The 14,092-nt window shown below is 35.4% G+C and overlaps 1 long non-coding RNA gene and 1 pseudogene across 1 annotated transcript in view; one reads left to right on the top strand and one right to left on the bottom strand.

The window, feature by feature from the left end:
- The window catches only part of LOC105481915 (uncharacterized), a 428,534-nt gene that overhangs the window by 195,010 nt on the left and 219,432 nt on the right, over window positions 1-14,092 (bottom strand). Inside the window, exons 3-5 of the long non-coding RNA XR_011625914.1 lie at window positions 12,044-12,148; window positions 7,326-7,839; window positions 6,745-6,829 (exon numbers count right to left, since the gene is read on the bottom strand). This is a non-coding gene — a long non-coding RNA (uncharacterized lncRNA). The remainder of the gene's footprint in view (window positions 1-6,744; window positions 6,830-7,325; window positions 7,840-12,043; window positions 12,149-14,092) is intronic.
- LOC105481913 (large ribosomal subunit protein eL18 pseudogene) lies at window positions 4,373-5,027 on the top strand (annotated as a pseudogene).

The raw sequence follows: 14,092 nt of genomic DNA, 5'->3' as shown, positions 1-14,092 counted from the left end.
TATTAGGTGATACCTTGAAGAAAGTATAATCATATGGGCATCAGCTCACAAAATGTAGAATCTAAAGTGAAAAGAGCAAGTCGTGTATGTTTATGTAAAAGCATGGCTCTTCATAGTGAATATCAGGGAAATACTGGACTTAGGTGCCTGGCTCCTCTTTCTCTGGAAGGACAGAATACCATGATTTCCCTCTTGCTCTCAGTTTGTTTAAAATATATATTAAAATATCCAAATTGTCCTGTTGTATAATTAAATTTTTGAGATATCTATATACATGCATACTATGAAAATGTTTATATTTTGTATAAGCAACTTTGAAGAATGTAAAATCACCAAAAAACAAATACTTCAAAGTTGTACAAGGAATGACTTTTCTATACATTCCTAGGTGCTCACGTCAGCTAACTGCACCATTTAAAAAATCAGCATGGAAGCCAACTCCACCATCTGTGAAAATAGCACTAAAATACATCACTGTGCTGTGTCCTCTAAGCTCACCTATGGAGTGTCCGGCTCCTTCACTGAAATACTGATTGCCTATACCTGAGGCAAAAATCCTGGATATCTACTGCATAGAATACTCCTTGTCTTACTTGTTAGCAGCTGAGACTGAGTACACCCTTAAATTTTGTGCCTCAAACTCAAAGTTTGTCTCACCCTAATCCTGGCCCTGTTTAATCAACGTGTCAAAAAAATGGTTATGAATAAAGTGAAACATTTGTTTTAGCTTTTACTGGTAATTTTGTTTCCTTTGAGTTGAAACTTTTCTGGGTCAAACTTAATCTTCACTCCCAATTACTGATACTCAGATAGAACTTGCATATTCATACCTTATAGATAACAGGGTGAACAGAAATATTACAGACAGCTAGAACACTTTATTTAGAGTACTCTAAAACAGAAATGGGTCTGTCTTCATTTATGAAGTTTTTTACCTTAATGATTTGAAACTATAAACTACACATCTATTCAGAAATTGAGAATGGCAATCTAAATGTTTTTAAATTTACACATGATATAAAGTTTGAGACACTAGGATTGCCTTGACAATTAAATCTGACTTACGGTCAAATGCTCTAAAATTTGATCATTATTTTTAAAAAATTTTCATAAATTTATATATATGTTTGTGTGTGTGTTTATTCAGTAGAGTGGAGGAGAGTGTTAGAAAGATGGTGAAATAGGAGTTTCCAGCACTCATTCACTCACAGAAGCAAATTTGAACTGCTGCAAGCAAAAATAAGTTCATGAGAGTTAAAGAATACAAGTGAGATATTATAGCATCCAAGTGGAACACAGAAATAAGAAAAGATGCATTGAAGAAGGTAGGAAGGATAGTTTCACATTGTTGGCATCACCCCACCGCCAAGCCCATGCTACTTAGAAATAAATGCCCTTTTTGTGGGGGAAGGAGAGTAAAGTGAGTGCCTGACTTTGCCCAAGTACCAGGCCCATCCCAGTGAATTCTGGAGCCAACTGATTCCCATGCTGCAGCCACCAGTTCAACCCCCACAGCTCTAGGCTTCAGTCCCAATTAAGTGCTCCATGGCCCAAGGCTCCAGGCTGGCGCCTGTAGGACCAGGTTCCAGCCTACCCCTGAGGACCCATGCCTCAGGCTGATGCCAATGCCAGCCCAGTTTTTGCAGTCCCAGGCTCTAAGCCTGACCCAGTGCCAGACCATCTTTAGGACACCAGAATTCAGCTTGCCCCTTCAGACCTAAGCTTTGGGCCCATTCCAGGCCATATCAAACTCCAGGCCAGCCCTTACAGCACCAGATACCAGGTTCATATTCATGGACCTAGTCTACAGGCTGGCTCCCAAGAACCCGGGATCCAGGCCGATACCCATGGACTGAAGCTTCAGGCTTGCATCTATGTAACCAGGTGCCAGGCCCACCAACATGGATCCAAGCTCCAGTATCGTTCCAATGAACGCAGGTACCAGGATCATCCTTTCAAATACAAGCACTAGGCATACCCACTCACTGACCCAGGCACTAGGCATCCTGCATCAATAAGCCTGCCCTGGTTCCTCTAGAAGGGCTGACTAATGAGGGTTTTCCCTGCCAAGGCCATTCTGTAAATAATGGAAGACGTGTCTACTTAGGCAAATGTGCAACACAAGGCCACAAGGGAAAGGACATGAGCAATCATGGAAACACGACACCACTAAATAAATGAAATAAAGCACTAGTAACCAGCCCTACAGAAATGGAGATCTATGAACTGCCTGCCAAAAAATTTCAAATGATTATCTTAAAGAAGATAATGACCAATATGAGAAGACAGACAATAAAATCAAAATTTGTTTATGTTCACATAAACAAAATGTGCAGCTTACCAATGAGATAGATACCATAAGAAAGAATTAAATGAAAATTGTGGAGTTGAAGAATACAAAGACCAACTAAAAAATTCAATAGAGTGATTCAACAGTAGACTTAATCAAGCAGAAAAAAGACTCAGTGAGCTTGAACACAAGATATTTAAAATTATACAGTCAGAGGATCGAATAGAAAACACAAGGAAAAGAGTGAAGAAACCCTATAGGACTTAGGAAACACCATCAAGAGAAGCATTATATGCATTATGAAAGTTTAAGAAGGAGCAGAAAGAGACAAAAGCAGAAAACTTATTTAAAGAAACAATGACAGAAAACTTTCCAAATCTGGAAAGGAAAATGAATATTCAGGTTTTCCAAATAGATTCAAATAGATCTAACACAAAGAGATCTTTTCCAAAATATAATAATTAAATTCTCAAAAGAAAAAATATAAGGAATTTTGAAAGCAGCAAAAGAAAAGTGAATTATCACTTACAAGGGAACCCCTCATAGGACAATAGATGGATTTATCAGTCAAAACCTGGTAGGCTAAGACATATTAGTACAATATAGCCAAAGTGCTGAAAGCAAAAAATGCTGCCAACAAAGAATACAATACATGCCAAAACTGTTTTTCAGAAATGAAGTAGAGATTCAGATATTCCCAAACAAAAGCTTAGGAATTCATCACCACTAGTCTTATGCTACAGAAAATGCTAAAGGAAGTTATTCAAGTTGAAATGAAGGGATGTTAACTAAACATAGGAAAACATATGAAAGTATAAAAGTCACTGTAAAGAAAAGAATATACTCAAATTCAGAACACACTAACACTGTAATAGTGGTGCATAAGTCAATTTTAACTCTAGCATAACAGTAAAAAGACCAAAGTATTAAAAACAACTATATCTATGATAATTTGTTAATAGATGCACAATGTAAAAAGATGTAGATTGTGACATCAATAACAAAATGTGTGTGGAATAAGTTAAACTGTAGTGTTTTGTACACAATCAACATTAAGTTATTATCAGCTTAAAATAAATGTTATAACTATAAGATACTTCATATAAACCTCATAATAATCACAAAGGATAAAACTTGTAGTAGATACACAAAAGAGATAAAGAATCAAAGCATACCTCTATTTTAAAAAATCATCAAATTACAAAGGAATACAGCAAGAGAGGAACAAAAAAAAAGAAGAAACTTCAAAACAGTAAGAAAACAATTAGCAAAATGGCCGCAGTAAGTCTTTACATCTCCATAATTACTTTAAATACAAATGGATTAAATCCTCTATTGGAAAGAAATAATATCTGAATTGATACAAAACAAGACCCAGCATATGCTGCCCGTAAGAAACTCACATTAGTTTGAAAAACACACATGGACTGAAAGTGAAGGAATAAAAAAAGTATTCCATCTACATGGTAACCAAAAGAGATCAGGCGGGGTCTATACTTATATAAGCCAAAGTAAACTTTAAGTCAAAACTCTCATGAGACAAAGAAGGTCATTACGTAATCATAAGGGGGTCATTTCATCAAGAGGATGTAACAGTTGTAAATATGTGTACAACCACTGTTGGAGCACCAATATATGTAAGGCAAGTATTAACAGAACTGAAGGGAGAAATAGACAGTAATAAAATAATAATATGAAACTTTCAGTACCCCTTTAGTAACAATAAAGAAATCATCCAGACAGAAATTCAGCAAGAAAACAGTGAAATCAAGCAATGCTATAGACCAAATGGAGCTAACAGTCATACACAAAATGCTTCCCCCAAAAGCAACAAATACACATTCGAGTACACATGGAATGTTCTCCAGAATAGATAGTCAGACCACAAAATAAATTTAAGAGGATTAAAATCATATCAAGTATCTTTTCTAACCACAATTTGATAAAATTAGAAATCTATGGCAGGAGGAAAATTGGCAAAGTTATCAATACATGAAAATTAAACAACATACTTCTGAATAACTGATGCATTAAAGAAGAAATCAAAAGGGAAATTTAAAAAAATATCTTCAGACGCTCTTTCCGGACCTGGCCGAGCAGGAGGCGCCATCATGGGAGTTGACATCCGCCACAACAAGGACCGAAAGGTTCGGCGCAAGGAGCCCAAGAGCCAGGATATCTACCTGAGGCTGTTGGTCAAGTTGTATAGGTTTCTGGCCAGAAGAACCAATTCCACATTCAACCAGGTTGTGCTGAAGAGGTTGTTTATGAGTCGCACCAACCGGCCTCCTCTGTCCCTTTCTCGGATGATCCGGAAGATGAAGCTTCCTGGCCGGGAAAACAAAACGGCCGTGGTTGTGGGGACCATAACGGACGACGTGCGGGTTCAGGAGGTGCCCAAACTGAAGGTATGTGCACTGCGCGTAACCAGCCGGGCCCGCAGCCGCATCCTCAGGGCGGGGGCAAGATCCTCACTTTCGACCAGCTGGCCCTGGACTCCCCCAAGGGCTGCGGCACTGTCCTGCTCTCCGGTCCTCGCAAGGGCCGAGAGGTGTACCGGCATTTCGGCAAGGCCCCAGGAACCCCGCACAGCCACACCAAACCCTACGTCCGCTCCAAGGGCCGGAAGTTCGAGCGTGCCAGAGGCCGACGGGCCAGCCGAGGCTACAAAAACTAACCTTGGATCCTACCCTCTTATTAAAAAGATTTTGAATGCTAAAAAAAAAAAAAAAAAAAAAAATCTTGAGACAAAAGAAAATAGAAACACAACATACCAAAGCTTTTGAAATACAGAAAAAGCAGTTCTAAGAAGAAAGTTAAAGCAATAAACATCTATATCTGACATGATCACTTATTCTAAGTGAAATACGCCAGGCACAGAAAGACAAATACACCATGCTCTCACTTATAAGTGGAATCTAAAAAAGTCAATCTCCTAGAAGCAGAGAGTAGAATGGTGATTGCCAAGGTTTTGAAAGAAAGGAAACAGAGAGATGTTGGTCAAAGTGTATAAGGTTTCAGTTATGCAGGATCAGTATTTTCTACATATCTAATGTACAGCATGGTAATTACAGTTAATAATACTGTATTATATAATTGAAATACGTTAAGTGAGTAGATCTTCAATGTTTTCACTACATAAAAGGTAACTATGTGATAATGGATATGTTAATTAGCTTGATAGTGGAAATCATTCACAATGTATACATATGCTAAACATCACATTGTACTCCTTAAATACAATTTGCCAGTTATACCTCAATAAAGCTGAATAAAGTGTTCATTAATCTAGAATAAACATTTTGTTATGTGCTTTCATAAAGTCCCTCTGCATTTATTAAAAATAGAACCAAGAAAACATTTCTATAAACATGATGGGCAATTAGTGGAGCCAAATGGGACAAAATCATTTCCAGATACAAGAGTTATATCTGAAATCACTGGCAAAATATTCTGGAACAGATTGTCCACTTTTTCATGTATTCAAATAGAACCAGACGAATTTTACGCAAAAGATTTTAGAGTTGCACTAAAATCATTCCTTGTCCTTCTATTCAGATACATGTGCTGATTAAGTTCCATAATTTTCCTAACGAGTCTATAACCTTTGTCAAGATTATTGCCAAAGCATGTGTAACTGTATTTAAGCAGCAACAAATAATATCAGTACTTGAAAATTATGCAGAATGAACCAACATTTCTCCCCAACCTTTATCAATATCCGACTATGAAAAAAATACTATTTATGAAAGCTATCCTGCAGAAATAAATATAAATTTTCTTATCTAAATTTTATTTTGTGTAAAGCCAAAACTATTTGCTTAGGAACCCAATGTATTGTGTCTCCTTTAAAAAATAAATTTTTGCTAAAAATGCTCTTTGGCATCACCCATGAGTTTAAAGCCTACCATGAAAGACCATGGTAGAAAAGTTATTTTTGTTGTAGTTATTATAGGAATATTATTAAGGACATATTAACCATACTACTTGGTTTTTCTGTAAGGACTGTGGAAAAATCCCTGCCTTACACTGATCTAGAGATGTCCAAGGACCAATCTCCCAGGGATACTGAGGAACAACTCTATCTTTTGTTGTAAATCTTTTCATTTAATAAGTATTAATGACAAGTGCACTTCATTTTATTTTACAATCTGATTTTCACTCCAGGTAACTGCTGTGGTTGTCTTCCGGGGCTGTTAGCAGTGCTAGAGAGAAAAGCCCCTCCTCACTGCGGACAGTACCACATGGCTGAGTTGAGCTTTTCAATGCACTGTCAACAGAAAGGTTTATTAAAGCAAACTACAAGGAGAAGTAGCATCTCTATCATATGGGTCAGTTTAAATTTGTACTATCAGCTCTAATTACTATGTTGTTTCAGCAAATGTCATCTGCTTTCATTATAATAGTTATAATATATGAATATTGAGTCCTAAGAATTAAATTCAAGGGAATACCTTTAATTTGATCAAGTGCCATTTCAGAAGCCTCCTTTTTCCCTAGTAGGATGAAGACTTAGGCATTATCATCACATATTGATATCTGTAATTAAAGCATGGTATGTTATTAAAAGTAACAAGACTACTTCATACAACAAAAAATAAATTACAAATAGAATTTGTGAGAAGACATTTAAATAAAATTTTTAAAGTGATAAATTTAGAAGATGTAGTTTAAGGTATAAATTGAATCTGCAAAGCAGCAGCTACAGGACTTCCAAAATCGCTACATTCCCCTTTGAGCACCAATCTAGAGAGAGTTGTCCTAAATAAATAGGTAACTTTCTGAAGAGTTCCATGAAGTGGACTTTATTCCACATTGCTTTCCACATGGACATCTAATACAGAGCCTATGTTTAGCTAAAGATGCCTTCAGAAAGGTGTAGTGTTTCAAATCCAATCACATTAAATTCCAACATATGATACAGATATTCAGCCATTTTTAATTATGACAGTCTTTTTATCTTTAATTTTAAGACTTATAGCTATTTCACACCCAGAATATCAATACTGTATCACAAGCTGGGATGAAAACTTACCTAGGCTCTAGAGGGAAGTAATCCACATAACTTTGAAAGTTATATTGATGTGTTTACTGCTTCCCAATAGTACCCATAAAGTAAATGGAATCCTAAACTCTACCAAGATATACTTTTCAGACTGTCATAAATTCCATTCACACAGGATAGGATAGCTAACTCAAGAAGCAAACAAAATGATTGTAAAGAACATGGCTGTGCTGCATCTAAGCAGGCACAGGACAGTAGGCATAGGCCGAGGCAAACAGCCTGAATGACTCAGCAAGATTGTGGCGCACGCGCACAGTTACGTGTCTTATGCAATCACAGCCAGGAAGCCATAACATAGGTAAGCTTACCACCTGGCTCTCAGCCACTATTGTTTGTGTGGTGTATAAATGTAACACTGACACTGTGAAGGAGCTGCTAAATAGAGCCATGTTTCATTTACCTGCTGTTTCTTGCATGTTCTTCCAGCTCCCTGCCCCACGTTTACCCAGTCTCCTCCGCTCTCAGCTGGGGCTGGAACCTGACCCTGAACAAGACAATGATGTACAAATTTGAACCAGTTCACTATGTTAGTCTTGGAGTGTGTGTGTGTGTATATGTTGTGGGGAGGGTAGTTATCAAGTAAAACTGCTTTCCACTTTACCCTCTGTTCTAAGCTATTTTACTGTTTTTAAAAAAATCACTGGGGTCATATTTTATAAGGATAAATTCAAACTGGCAAAATACAAAAACGACAAAACAAAGTAGATGTAAGATCAACATGGGAGGATATCACATTCTTTTAAACGAAAAGCAAAGTGATAATTCCACTTCAATTCTGTTGTATTTGTGTTCTTGTTACATTTTTACTGTGGAGGAGGATGACATTAAATTAGAAACTATACTTTCACAAAAATACAGTATTGTCTGACTTTAATAAAAATATAAATTTGTCAATTGTTAATATAGTATTATACTTGATGTGACTATATATGTTCGATCCACATACTAGATAATATATAAATACTAACATTATGGACCAGAATGTAAAAATGCCTGCATTTCCTAACAAGATACTATAAGGCTTTGGGTATTTGAAATTTCTTGATGACAAAAACTAAAACTGGAATGGTGGTTTCCAGAGGCTTGGGGGAGAAAAAAATAAAGAGATTTTAGTCAAGGGTAAAAAGTTTCAGTTAAACAGGATAAATAAGTTCTAGAGGTCTACTATACTACATAGATATAGTGTATACATATAAAATACATATATACACACACATACACTAACTATAGTTAACAATATAATAGTGTATACTTAAAGTTTTGCTAAGTCGGTAGATCTTATATTAAGTGTTTTTATTGCAAAATGATAATAATAAGAGAATGGGAAGAAACTTTTGGAGGTGATGGATAGGTTTATGGCATAGATTGTGATGATGATGGTTTCGTGGTTGGATACTTATCTCTAAATCATCAAGTTGTATGCATTAATCATGTATAGCATTTTATATGTCAAAAAAAGAGAAGAAAAAAATTAAAAGATGAGGTGAAAGCTGCAAAGCATGGTTGAGAAAGTACAAATAACTATGGGAATTCATTCAAGGAAATTATCATATTTGCTTGATGGATTAAAAACTCTTTCAGGAACCATATATTAGAAATAAGTTCAAATGCTGACAGGCAGATTTGAGAAAGATTTTTTTAGATAAAGTTACTGGCATAAGTAAAAATTCATGTTGGAAAATTTGAAGATATATGGTGGAGAGTTCAAATTAGATATATTGGAGTATTGGAAAATCTGGCATAAGCTTTTAATTGTAATTTAGGATAACTTTATCTCGGGTCTTAAACACCAGGGTAGGAAATTTGTACTATTTTCAGGAAGCATCAACAAGCAGTAAATGTTCACTGAAAGTATATTATGCCATTCTAGTGGCAGTATAGAAAAGTGACTCAACAACTCTTTATTGAGCAAGACTGGAGGAAAGAAGAATTAATGAAAGACAGCTCAGTTAAGAGACTATTTCAAGTTCTTTAACCTCTCTGTAATTCACATGCTCCTTCTGCTAAAAATAATAGCCTTATAATGTTATAAGAGTTTAATAATATATGAAAACAAAAGTGAGCATGGAAGAAACAGTAGCTCTTTCTAATATGATATATTACATAGATTTAGGAAAGTTGTATAAAACTGGAAAACATAATTTCTTTAATAAATATGGAATCATAGTGTTACCTGAGGGTTTTTAAAGGGTAAAATAAAATAACATTTGTTAACAACCTTGTCAGCAATGAAGTTCTACACAAATATAACATGATATAAAAGTGAATGGTATTTAAAAAAACAGAAGGGAAAATAATAAAGAAATATATTCACTACTCAACATATATAATTCACAGAGGGATTAGTAATCTTTCATCACCATAGACTATAGTCCTTAAAAAACCATGAGAAGCTTTAGACCCACATTTATTAGTTGCTGCTCAACACTGTGATCAAGGTTTGAAAGAAAACATATCCAAGGAGAGTTATCATCATTTTTCTGAAAACACTGGTGTCCAGGGATACTGGTAAAAATTCCCTGGAACATCATCTTTGCAAGGTGTACTGTGATACCATCAATAGTCTGCCTACTGCACTATGAAAGGTGTGTGGCTTCTTTTTGTTTTACATCATTAGTTATTGGTTCATTTAAATCCCAGACCAATGCCTTATTATTTCTACTACATATGCAATATCTAGATAAGCACGGTGATATAATTCACAACCCTATTCCCATTTTTTTACAGAAAATATTTTAAAAATTACTATCCCACAAAAACAGTCTTCCAAATGTGAAGATATAAGACATATTACTTATGTATTTTTTAAAAGAGCTAATGTTTGTTATGTTCACAAATTTTCCCATCATTACAGGATAAGTGATGAAAACCATGGTGATCACAAGTAAGTCACTTGCACTACTGATTTGTAGAATTTAACAGATGCTGCCAACGCCACCACTAAATCTTCAAGGAATCTTTACAGAAGCCGACAAAAGCATGTCAATACTGAGAACAACGGAATGTAAAGTATGAATCGCTTTGGGGTATGTGGCTAGAAAATTTTTCCCCCAGTCAAAAAAAGAAAAGAAAACAAAACAAAACAAAAAAATACTGCAGAAATATTTTAGAGCTAGCAATTAACCTGCTGCTAAAGTTGGCACTGAATCTCCCAACATATCCCTTTCCCTCAGACCTCTAACGAAATCCGTCCATGAGGAATGCTCATTTCCTGCTGGGTAAGACACTGTGCAAATGTAGGATTTCACAGTTCACCAGAAGGATTATATCACTTTCCTTTTTGGAAGAAGTCCAGACATCATTACAAAGGTGCATCACATTGTTATACTGCAGAAAGCAACATATGGCATTCTATCTCTCAGCAGCTAAAAATGGACTTTCAGCTAAAAAACTTGGTTGTGAAATAAACAGTACATGTTCAGTATGTACAAAGTTAGGAGTATAATCTATGAATTATGAACAAATATAGCAATATATGTGTGTTTTTAAACATGCCATTGTAGAAATACAATGCACAATTTATAATTGATAGATGCTATCATTTTCTTTAATTGGTAAAGGATATTAGAGTTAAAATGGTTTATACGTGATTGGTAACACTGCCAAAACTCAGGAGATAAGTAATCAGACACTTGTTTTTAAAAGGTTTGTTGCAACCATAAGCTGAGTTCCATTAAAGAGGATTAAATAAAATCAGACCATCCACACAAACTTGCACTAATGGGAAAAATGAATGGATCATTAGCTGAAACAGTTATTCATATAACATTGTTAACATAAACTGTATTAGCTTTTCATGACAGTTAAATATTATTAAAAGCTAGTCAGTTACAGATAGCAACCTATACATTCACAAGACTGATGATTTCAATCTAAAGGGCATGGTTCTGTTTATGACTTTCGTTCAGGTCTCTGCTGCTGGAAATACTGAGTCTATTATTTCACAGTGTACCTAGAGCCACAGTGTGATTTGGTGGCCAAATAACTGAAAATTTTGCTCTGTACTATATGGAGATGAAATATGCACAGTAGGAGCATAAAATAGACAGCAGTAGTTTACCATGAAACTACCAAATTTCTACTTTTCTCTTTAAAGATATGTATCATTGTAAAGTTGGAATTGTGTGGCATTTCAAAATACTGAGAAAAGAAATGCATGCTTATGTCCCATGTTCTCATGCTGGAAAAATTTAGCAATATAGTTTCTAAAATCAGCTATGATTTCCACTTAAAGGCTGTAGTGAATGGTACTAACTTCCCAAGGAATTAAAAATGTTACTAATGTCATGTATTGGTACCTTCACTTCATTTCATGTGATTTCCTGTAGTATAGTGTAATTAATGGCTTGGGTATGAATGCTGATACTTCTTCACATTTCTCCCTCATTTATTACACTTCAGTATGTAAGCATTTGTTTTCCATAGATATAGCTGATGGCATCATCTCTAAATGTGAATAGAAATGTTTAGTAATCTGTATGTAATTTGCTTTCCTTGAACTTTGCATCTCATGACCTCTCACACCATGTATATTGCTAAACTTACCACCCAACAGATCTCTCAATAAATGATCACAAATAAATGATGATGTCATTAAATATAGGTACTACATTCTTCACTGTGTGGGGAATGCCTTAATAACCGAATTATTCACATCCAATAAGGTTAGTAGCATTTTGCTTTTATACCCCTTTGGTAAGTTCTTCACTTGCCATATACAGACACATCTGCTAAGCACTTCTTTTAAATCTGAGCGCTCTTCTCTCACACTCCTTTCTAGAAGTTCCATGTTACTGGAAAGAAAACAAATATACAGAAAAATTAGAACAGCATTCCATCATGTCTCCTCACACTAGATGCACAATTACTCATAAATATGCACAAGTACACACATACACAAATTCTATATGTATACCTCAAATACTTGCCCAAGTAGTCTATGCATGTAATTTTGAGTTCCAATTGCTTTATTCTTTCCTTCAGAATATGAAAAAACTTGAGATAACATAGCATAATCACATAGATGGTAAAACCCAGCTAGAAACCTATATTTCTTCACGATGACATTTTAATGAACCAGAAAAAAATTAAAGCAAAGAAAATTTGCTCTTGCCCATAGTCAGACTAATGACTTTTGCATATATTGTTTTCAAATCATACAAGGAAGGGTTTGCTGTCATGCAGGATAGCACAACACCACACAAGCACACAGACTGCCACACACACACACACACACACACAGAGTTTATTAGCTTAATAATGGACTTCAGTTTAATTTACAGCTATGCAACTGGCCAAAGATTTAGTACTTCTAGTGGCTTTTCTTCACCTTTTGTTATGGTGCCGTTTGATTGTATTTATGAATGTGACCTTATATCCTATACCAGCAGAAGAAAGTAAGATAAATTGGACTCTAAAACACACACATAGTAGCAGACAGTACTGTTTAAAGATTAATAAGTGATCTCACTATAGCACTTCAACTGCCTATAGCCTAAAACTATCTTTCCTCTGGTACTTTCCAGGCAGTCCCTGAAGGACCAATAAACCAAGAGCACTAGACAGATCTGAACTTACCTATCACAGCTTTGATTGTGCTCTTGTGCACTATGTGTTTCTTCTTAAAAGCATCTAATTCACTGCCTGTTCACAGCATTCATTATTTGAAGCAAAGGACACTAGGAGAAGTAAATAAAACTTTAAAAAGACATATTGTAAAGGGAATTCATTCCATTTTCCTTTCTTATGTATCAAAACCCAAAACCTTGTATTGCTCTAGAGATGTGATTTTCACACCACTTAATTTTTTTTTGCCAGATATAAAAACTGCACATTTCTAACTGCATTTCACCTCCTAGAATCTGTGCATTGCACCAAGATGTTCAGACATCTCATCACAAGGCTTCCAAGACATCAGTACCTGGGGGACCCCACTATGGGTCCTGAGGACACATATTCTTTTCACAGTGGGAATTCCAGAAGGGAAGAAGCCAATGTAAAGAATTTCGAACTCTGCCCATAGTCTACCTGTTTACCCCCTCCATGCTATGGATTTCATAATCAGAAACACTCCCACAATGTTTGACCCTCCTTTCCAACATCTGATCTCCAGATTTCTTCTTGAATAGCATCTGCAAAACTTCCTGTGACAGAAAATGGCTACAGAATCTATCCTGTTATTACTTAACATTAGCATGAGTAATTAATACTATGCAGTTGTAGTATTTTACAATTGTTTGACTAGCTAAAATTTATAAATGTACCCACGTGAATACACTTTCATTTGCAAAACTAAATATCAGATACATAACACTAAACACTGGAAACATGAGAAACTGTCTTTCAGCACTTGTTTCATTTTTTATGCAAAGATATCGAAAAACACAGTCAGAGCTCATTATCTTTAGCCTGAAGAAAAGGCTTGTGTAAAGACCAGATGAAAGGAGACAGCTAAAAATTAGAGTCAAACCAGATAATTCAAAGGAAACAATTTCTTTTGGTGGCTAAATGTCCTAATTTGTCTCTATTGAGGCATTAACCATGAAGTTTTCACATCATTCCTTTTGCATGAGTTTATGCCAGCTATATGAGTACAGAGAGGAGAATGGCAATGTCTACTTGTAAACCTCAAACTGAATTTCTAATTAGTATAGTTATTTCTAATGAATTATTTACATTTTTCAACAATAAAGGCAGTGATTTGTTATTTAATATTCTTTATATAATGATATTTGGCT

This window comes from Macaca nemestrina, chromosome 7, assembly GCF_043159975.1.
Source record: "Macaca nemestrina isolate mMacNem1 chromosome 7, mMacNem.hap1, whole genome shotgun sequence".
Classification (NCBI taxonomy): Eukaryota; Metazoa; Chordata; class Mammalia; order Primates; family Cercopithecidae; genus Macaca; species Macaca nemestrina.
This window is presented reverse-complemented; position numbering and strand designations above follow the sequence as displayed.